Source organism: Octopus bimaculoides, chromosome 1 (assembly GCF_001194135.2).
Source record: "Octopus bimaculoides isolate UCB-OBI-ISO-001 chromosome 1, ASM119413v2, whole genome shotgun sequence".
Classification (NCBI taxonomy): Eukaryota; Metazoa; Mollusca; class Cephalopoda; order Octopoda; family Octopodidae; genus Octopus; species Octopus bimaculoides.
Genome location: NC_068981.1, coordinates 113,210,222 through 113,218,163, shown reverse-complemented (window position 1 = coordinate 113,218,163; position 7,942 = coordinate 113,210,222). Strand labels below are relative to the sequence as shown.

The following is a 7,942-nucleotide window of genomic DNA, read 5'->3' as shown; positions in this document are numbered from 1 at the left end:
CTGCGAGTTGAAAATGCAACCAATGGTTTCATGTGAAGTTATATTCACAATTGTTCAAGTATGTGACATAGAAGTGTTCATACTCATCACCATTTTGGATGAAACTAATCAGGATCTTCATATAAATACACAGATCATGGAAGGTAACTTATATGAATATCTTAATTCTTCTCTCCCGTGTGTTAGCCCTGAAATTTCATTCATCATAGATTAATTCCTTAATTATCATATGCAACAACATTAGTCCATGCCCATATTTATAAATGTGAGTGTGTGTATATATATATTGGGTCATCCCATAAATAATGTGTTTTTTTATACTTCTTTTATTTTTCAAAATTAAGATAAACAAAGTTTCTTTTAATCTAAAATTATTCCTCCAGTACTGTTCTGACCTCATCTACAGAATTCATATCTTTTCCATCCAAATGATTTTGAAGACTGTGGAATAAATGATAATCAGATGGGGCAATATTCACCAAATATGGTGGGTGGGGGCATTGTTTCTCATTCAAACTGCTCCAGCCTTCGGAATGTGGCCGAACATTATCCTGATGGAAAAACACTTTTCGTCTTGAAACCAAAGATGATAGTTTTTCTTCTAGTGCAGACTTAAGCTGCTCAAGTTGCTCACAGTAGATCTCCTTGGTTATTGTTTGGTTTCAGTTTCAAAGTGGATTAAACCTTTCATATCTTACCAAACAGATAACAATACTTTACGTGGATGAAGATCTACTTTAGCCTGGGGTAGCGGTGTTTCTCCTTTCCCTACCCACTATCTTTGGCACTTGACATTTTTTATAGAGAACCCATTTCTCATCACCAGTCACTATTCGGTGCAAAAAAGGTTCATTTGTGAGATGTGACAGCAAAGAAGAGAACATATTCACTCTCTGTGCATGATTAGACTTGGAAATTTTGTGAAGAACCCATTGTTTTGGCATGGTTTTATGGTTGGATGCCGTTCCTAACACCAACCACCCCATAGAGTGGACTGAGGTTTTTTATGTGGCACCATCACAGGTGAGGTCTGTTTTGGCATGTTTTTTAGAGCTGGCATGTTTTCTACAGCATGTTTTTTGCAGCTTCCAAATGCCAATCACTTGGCAGTATGGACTCGATGCTTTTTACATGGCACCAGCATCAGCATGGTCACTAAGTACCTTGCAAGACAAGGAATTTTGAAAGGAGAGGGAGAATTGGAAGTGTCTTGTTATAGAGGTACATGGTTACCCAACAAAATGAAAGAGCGAGAGAGAAAGAGCAAGGGAGAGAGTGCAAGAGAGAGCAGGAGAAAGATAATAATGAAGTGCCAACAAGGAAGAGCGAGATAAATGTTGGCAATTGCCAGGGCATGCCCTCAAGGTACAGGTACACATGGCCAGGTATTACCAAGAAGGTGCAAGTAGGGAGTGGGGGTTGCCCTGACTGGTGAGAACCTGGGTACAAAGAGGTGAATGAGGAAAGGAGTGATACAGTGAGCAGGGCAGTGAGGGAAGGGATGGGGAGCTGGAGAAAATCATTGTGTATGAAGGAGAAATGTGAGGAAGAGAAAAGATGCAGTTTGGGAGAGGAGATGTAATTTGGATTTTAGGGCTAGGGTATGTGAAAATTTGATATATATATATATGTGTGTGTGTGTGTGTGTGTGTGTATGTATATATGTATATAAACACATATATGTATATATATATATATATATATATATATGTATATATATGTATGTATGTATGTATGTATGTATATATATATATATATATATATATATACATGCACATGCATATAAAAAATATAAAAATACACAAACACATACATACATGCACAAACATATATAAATGCACACACACTTGCAATATGTATTTTGCTCATATAATTATTTCTGTGATTTCATAGATTTTTGACACCAAACTTGATCCATGGAGTAGTAAGTTCATATACATATATTTTTCCTGTAAATCATGTGATGTCACGTATATGTATAAATCAGTGTAGTTAGGGAATCTAGTATGGGAGTATATGTTTTTAAGGTATAATGTACATATAAAGCATAATACGCATATAATTGATATCCCAAAAATTACCCAGGTTAGAAGGATAGCAGAGTGGGGGTGAGGGGAGTGGGATGGTCAAGTCTGAAATTTTGAAGTATGTTTTGTTTTTTGTGCATGCAAAGGGAGAAGTTTTCCTTCCAAATATTTAAAACATTGTCATAATCTTTAAAGTTTCCTTGCTATAATTTTTAATGTTTCCTTGATACAGAGGTTGCATTTATCCTCCTATCCCCCACATATGTTACCCTTAGCTATGATGCTTTGGTTGTATGGGAGTTGCTCAGTTTCCTCTCTTTAAGCGTCAATACCATATTGAATAAAGATGTTGTATGTCATTTGGTTTTTGTTTCTGAATAAAGCCAAATGCTGTGTATGTATCCAATGATTCTAATGTAAATTTTTGTTGTTCTGTTCAAGTCCATAATGCTGGTTTTGTACACTAGTCCTTTTTCCAGGCACTTATTGTTCAGGGGACAGTTATCCAGAGATCTATAATTACAAGATCTTTGGTGGGGATGTTCCTCATGTTGTTATTCTTATTGTGGGCAACTATAGCTAACTTTGACCAAATTTCTCTTGAAGATCTAGTGATATTTATGAGTTTCAGAAAATTTAAAGTTATATTTATAGCCACAGTCATGCTGTATGGTAGATTATACCATAGTTTTTTTCTCTGTCTACATTTTTAAATCTATCTACGTTTGGTTCAATATAAATTATACTATTTTTAAAATTGGACCTTTCTATAGAAGTGCTGTAATGTGAGGTTGCATTTTTGAAAGTAGCTTCATAAGTTTTTACTATGGGTTGCCTGCATTTAGCATGTTGCATGTGAGTTATTAATGTAAGTTGGAAGGAATGCCTCCTATATGTAATGTGTTTGAGTTGTAACATAATGTGTGTAGTTAGCATTTTTCAAAGACAGTTCATAGAAAGAATCCATTTTCAGTGATTTCTTAAAGAGGCATGAATTAAGAATATTCAGAAAGCAAGTTCATAAAACAAAAATTTATTAAGTAGTGTAATGAATGCTAGCAAGTGGTAACAAGGATTAATCCTACATATGAATGGGAACCAAATATATGTGTATGCAAGACAGGAAAAATTGTATGACTTATTATATACACTGAGGTTTATATGGAGCAGAGTGGAAGCTGATATTAATCAAATGAATTGCATGTAGTTGGTGGTAGACATAGAAAATGTGACATGTCGAAGAAAGTGATGTTGCTTCTATGTCGTCAAATCCACAATTGCTCAAGTTATTCCAAAAAGGTGTGCAATAGGCGTAAGAGTGGTTGTGTGGTAAGTAGCTTGCCTACCAACCACATGGTTCCAGGTTCAGTCCCACTGCGTGGCATCTTGGCCAAGTGTCTTCTACTATAGCCTACTATATATATATATGTGTGTATGTGTTTGTCCCCCCAACATCGCTTGACAACCGATGCTGGTGTGTTTACGTCCCTGTAACTTATAGGTTCAGCAAAAGAGACCGATAGAATAAGTACTAGGCTTCCAAAGAATAAGTCCTGGGGTCGATTTGCTCGACTAAAGGAGGTGCTCCAGCATGACCACAGTCAAAAGACTGAAACAAGTAAAAGAGTAAAAGAATACTGCTGGGCAGAAGTTGTGACTTGTATTATTATGCTTCCAGCTCTGATTGACTGGAGTCTGCCAAAGCACAACTGAACTAAGTTACAACACAACAGATCTTTTCTGTCTCGCTACAAGTGTCTCTGACTGTTAGTCACTTCCACTACATTTGTTGGTTTTTGTTTCCCTCTACTAGTGTCACCAACATGAATTATACTGTATTTTATATGTATTAGGGTTAGGGTTAGGGTTAGGGTTAGGGTTAGGAAGAGAAAAAATAGAAGGCAGAAGCAGCAACCAAGGGGAGAAAAATGGAAAAAGAAAAATTCACCCAACCTCCCCAACAAAAGCAGCTGACAAGATACCCAAGAAAAAAGCCTTGAGAAAGAAAAAGACAGAAGAAGATAACCCAGTAGCGGTAGAAACAGACAATAATAGATTAATAAGTGAATTGCAGATTATTAAGACTGCCAAATGAATGGAGGATTTATCCAATTCATATATAAACTATAACATTTATCGAATAGACCGTACAAGTTATAATATCCTAGCCAATACCTATAGAAAAGAGATAGGCCCTATATGAAAAAGTTTTTTCACCTTCAATCTTTCAGGGCCCACCTCCTCCAATCCCACGAGCCCAGAAAAAAGAAGAGGTGTAGACCACTTCACTTACCTCTACTGAATAAAAGGTAAGACTCTTATGTCAGTTCATGTTTGTTTAAATGTGTGTGGCCTGTCATCGAGTTGGAAGCAAGGGTGCTTCCTAAATGACATCAGGTCATGGAATTTGGATGTTATTGTAGCAACTGAAACCTGGTTAAAGGAGCCAAGAGATCTACCCCCGTTGCAGAGCAGCTACGAGAAATTCATTTCTCTAGGTCGACTGGCGGACAGGGGTGGGGTGTTGGTCCTGTTAAAAAGAAACTGGGTTTCAAAGAAAAGGTTGATTTTTTCTGGTTGTTATGGGCTTGACATTCAGTTGTGGTAAGACGATCAGACTGGTTGCAATTTATGCACCCAATTTTGGTCAAAGTGAGTATTTTTGTGACCTAGAGAAGTTTCTGTGTATGTCATATTCACTAGCTTTGTTAGGAGACTATAACACAATCTGCGATGCATGTGTAGATTGTGTTGGCTCGAGAACAGATAGGAGAAGTAATATTGGCTTCCGGGAACTGCTAAGTCGTTTTCAGCTACCAGTTCCATATAGGATGGAACACCTGAACACTCCAATGTGGACATGGTCAAGTGGCGACGGGTCTTCCAGGTCATACATAGATAAGATTTTAATTAGAAAAGCTGATAGGAATATAGCTAAGTGTTCAGAGTTTTATCCAGTCAGCTACAGTGATCATAAGTTGGTCACTTGTGAGTTGAACATAGATAAGGTATATAGTCAAGGATATGGCTACTAGAAACTCAATACATCCCTTTCGGAGATTGAGGAGTACAGAAAGCGGGTTAAATTGTTAATACAGGGGGCGTTAACAGGAGCCATCATTAATAACGAATGGTGGTATGCCCTAAAACGAGCCATTAAATTCGAGTCTATTAGATATAGCATAGGTTTAGTGGCTAGTGAATGTAGGCAGGAACAGGGTTTAGTTAAGGCTTTAGAGGAAGCCATGAGGTCTGGCAGTGCAACCCAGGTGAAGGTAAAGAGACTGGAACTTAAAGCAGTACCTTGAAGCCAAGCACATCAGGTGCATTGTCAGGGCTAGACTACATGCAGTGGGTTGCGAAGGAATCAGAGCCACTGGATGGGCCCGAGTGGTGGAAGTCCAATGTGTAAATGATTCCACAGTACGATCTTTGGTGAACCATCAAGGTAAGTTGATAAACAAACCTGAGGAGATGTGTGAGGCCTTTCAGAAGCACTTCACCCACCTTTTTCCAGCAGAACCATTCAGGACAATCTTCACCTTCTACGTTACACCTTAGAGGGGTTTGAGAATAATTCTAGCAGTGGTCCATTTAGACCAAGCTAAGGCATTCGATAGGGTTAACCATCATTACCTGGTGTCTGTTCTTGCACAGTTCAGCCTAGGTCTTGGCTTCCTTAGGTGGATAATTCATTTGTATGATAACATCAACTCGATCATTCGGGTGAACAGTTTTTTGTAAAAAACCATTCTGTATCAAGCGCTCAGTTCATCAAGGGTATCCACTCTCACCACTTTTGTATGTGATGGCTCTTGAGCTGTTACTGCGAAAGTTGAGTGGTATCTTGACAGGACCAGGCAGTGAAAAGTCAGTTTCAGCTTATGTGGATAACATCGCCATCATCGTGACCAAAATGGAACACCTACAGAGGGTAGGCGAGGCCATTGAGGTTTACAAGATGGTGGCAGGAGCAAAGAGTAATTGGGATAAGTCAGTCAGCTTGCAACTTGGCACCTGGAGGGGCAAGTCGATGCTTCCAGACAGAGCCTGGTTGAGTTGCTAGTAGTCTGGTTTGGCCCAAATCTCCAGGTAGACAAGAACAGTCCTGTGGTTTCGAGCAGGGTAGACCACAGAGCCAAGACCTGGTCTGGGCAGCTGCTTTCCCTGAAAGGGAGGGTGAAGGTAGCCAATGTGTTCATTACATTGGTCATCACTTACTGCCTAACTGTAGTTTCTTGCTCAGATTCATGGCTGACCAAGTTGGAAAGACTTACATTTAAATAAAAGAATTTAAAAATTCAAAATTCCATACATTTTTGTGACTCACCCTGTGTATATAAACAGACACATATCACCTTTACAATTGTCACCCTCCCTTTTTCTCAACCTGGTCACTAATCCCCTTCTCTCTTTCTTATTTCCTGTAATACTCTTCATCTTCTCTGCTTATCACCCCTCATCTCTTTGTTTACAATCATTACCTACTCTCTCTTCTGTTCTCCCTGAATTATAGAATATAATTTAGGGCTTTAGCCTTGTAAGTTACAAGGTGATCATCAGTAGTACTAGTACCAAGAAAAAAAGCACTTTGTACTCTGTAAAGTGGTTGGCATTAGAAACTATGTCAAAATAGTCACTGGTGTATGACACAATCCTCTGGCTCGTCAAACATTGCATGTTAAAAATGGAAGCTGGACATCAAATGATGATGATTATATATATATATATATATATATACATATATATGTATGTGTGTGTGTGTGTGTGACCAAGACCTTTGGCGATATGCTGTGCTTGAGAAGATCCAGCAAGCCAAGTGAGATTGCAATTGTGGCCTATGCCAGTGTAACATAACTAACCCATTTAAAAATACCCTTCAATTGTCGGACAATATACCGAGCTTGTGAAGACCTGTTGAACTGAGGGAAATTGTAGTCATGGCCCATGCCAGCATGGAAACCAGATGTTAAACAATAATGATGATAATGATGATAATAAATGCATATACACATACAAACATATATATATATCTGAATGTATGTATGCTGGTATGTGTTTTTCGCTTTTGCTGATGTATACCGGAATACAGACTATCATCATCATTGTTTAACTTCCGCCTTCCATGATAGCATGGGTTGGACGATTTGACTGAGGACTGGCGAATCAGATGGCTACACCAGGCTCCAATCTGATTTGGCAGAGTCTCTACAGCTGGATGCCCTTCCTAACGCCAACCACTCCGAGAGTGTAGTGGGTGCTTTTATGTGCCAGCGGCATGAGGGCCAGTCACACAGTACTGGCAATGGCCACACTCAAAATGGTGTATTTTACATGCCACCTGCACGGGAGCAGTCCAGCAGCACTGGCAACAACCTCACTCGAATGTTTTTTCATGTGCCACCAGCACAAGTGTCAGTAGGGCAACGCTGGTAATGATCACGCTCAAATGGTGCCATTTACGTGCCACTGGCACGGAAGCCAGACAGCTGCTCTGGCAATGATCATGCTTGGACGGTGCTCTAAGTGCTCCACTGGTACAGGTGCCATCACGATTTCGATTTCCCTTGCACCAACAGGTCTTCGCAAGCCGAGTTTAGTGTCCAATGAAGGAAAGGTATGCATAAGTGGGATGGCTACATCCCTGGCAGAGGCCTTGGATTATGGTCTCACTTGGCTTGCTGGGTCTTTTCACACACAGCATATTTCCAAAGGTCTCAGTCACAAGTCATTACCTCGGTGAGGCCTAATGTTCGAAGGTTGTGCTTCACCACCTCATCCCAGGTCTTCTTGGGCCTGCCTCTTCCACAGGTTTCCTCAACCACTAGGGTGTGGCACTTTTTCACACAGCTATCCTCATCCATTCTTGCCACATGATCATACCAGTGCAATCGTCTCTCTTGCACACCACAACT

General features: G+C 39.6%; 1 protein-coding gene across 3 annotated transcripts in view; it reads right to left on the bottom strand.

Moving 5' to 3' along the window:
• Window positions 1-7,942, bottom strand: part of LOC106876453 (dynein beta chain, ciliary) — a 628,322-nt gene that overhangs the window by 158,740 nt on the left and 461,640 nt on the right. The gene's annotated exons all lie outside the window — the stretch shown is intronic.